Here is a 1,549-nt window from a genome sequence, read left to right as displayed (position 1 = left end):
CATGACAGCGAACTATACGGGATCCACACGAGCAATGTGTGTACACTGACAAAGTCTGCATTCACATCACAAGTTCCCGTGGATCGTCAACCTTTGCGATGAGGGAGAAACGTTTGAGAACCCAGCTGAGCTGCAATTCGTCTGTTAGAGATAATACGGGGAAAAAATCGATCGAGGAGACAGCTGAAACGATGACGTTCTCAAACATAATAACACAATATGAGATTTCGAACGTTCTCTCCGAACTTGAAACGTTCTAACGGCAGCAGCGTCTGGGAATCCGGCGGATCTGTGTGATTCACCTGGCGGCGTTGATGCAAAACAAAACAAAAAACGAAACAAACATGGTGGGAAGGCGTTATTCCAGAAAATAAGATGGAGTCTCCCGTCGGTCCGACGGATGAGCAGGCGGGCAGGCTTATCTGTAGGTGTGTGTCCTCATATGGGAGAAGAGGTCGATTCTGGATGCGCAGCACTTCCCACAGATGTTGCAAGGGAAAACGTCTCCAGAAGTTGAGCCCCTGCTTCCTTCGCTCACGCTTCTCCTTAGTGGCCAGCGTTTTCTTGTTTTCAAACGTCTTTATGCCACTAGAGCACAGCATCCTGTGCTCAGACATGCTTTTGTCAGTTGTAAAATGTTCATTTTTATTGAACGTAAGTTTACTGACGACAAGGATGTGGCCCAGAGTGGAGAAGAGTGGAGAGAGACCTCAGACAGGTCGGGAGACAGACGTTGCGGGGACAGCAGCAAACTGGCTGAGGACCGTGGACTATGGAGCGCCTTGACTGCCGTGTGTGCCTCATGTGTCCAAAAACGGGAGCATCTTGCGCTACGTCTTCATAAGCACTGATGATAGATATTACGCGGTTCTTCTCAGTGGCAACGCAGAAAACAAAATCCTAGTACACAGCTGAAACGACAAACATTATGGACGATAATTATTGTATTGTATTGTATTGTATTAATAAAAAATCAAGCCGTGTTATGTCTAGCTTCGAACGTTCCCCTCTAGAAGTGTACGCATTCTGATATCAGCTTTTGCGGAACGCAGGTTGATGAACTTTGGTACATCCGGCAAGGACAGTGCCAGAAAAAAAGTCAAGGAGACATCTGAAACGATGTCACCCCCAGAAAATTATCTTATGAACTGAAACAGGGTATAGGCATGGTCCATCCGTTTTGTGTCTTGTTTTTTGTTTGGTTGCTCTTTGGGGTTTTGGGGGGAGTTTTTGTTGTTGGGTTTTTTTTTTTTTTGTTTTGTTTTTTTTGCGGGGGTTGCGAATGTCCTTGAACTATGAACGCTGTGTGAAGTAAGGGAAGAAGGGGAGGAATTTTGTTTCATGTCTTGTTACACATACTTGTGATTGTTGACTCGAGGTAACGTTTTAATTGGAATGTTGCCGTATAGAATAAATAAATTAGTATATAAGTAAGTTTATATGTAAATAAATAAGTAAATGAATAAACAATAAGTAAATAGGGAGGCGAGAAATCCAGTGGGCGTTGTGTGAAGTAAACCGTTCACATCAGACATGTGGAAGTACAAGC

General features: G+C 44.1%; 1 protein-coding gene across 2 annotated transcripts in view; it reads left to right on the top strand.

Moving 5' to 3' along the window:
* LOC143294043 (secretin receptor-like) overlaps positions 1–960 on the top strand; it is an 88,100-nt gene extending 87,140 nt beyond the window's left edge. For both annotated transcript variants that reach the window (XM_076605457.1, XM_076605456.1), the window contains exon 13: positions 1–960. This exon is cut by the window's left edge and continues 1,357 nt beyond it. The gene's annotated coding sequence lies outside the window, so the exon portion shown is untranslated.
* The last annotated feature ends 589 nt before the right edge of the window (positions 961–1,549 follow it).

Source organism: Babylonia areolata, chromosome 19, assembly GCF_041734735.1.
Source record: "Babylonia areolata isolate BAREFJ2019XMU chromosome 19, ASM4173473v1, whole genome shotgun sequence".
Lineage (NCBI taxonomy): Eukaryota > Metazoa > Mollusca > Gastropoda > Neogastropoda > Buccinidae > Babylonia > Babylonia areolata.
Note: the sequence above shows the minus strand (reverse complement) of the source record. Positions and strands in the feature narration are given on the sequence as shown.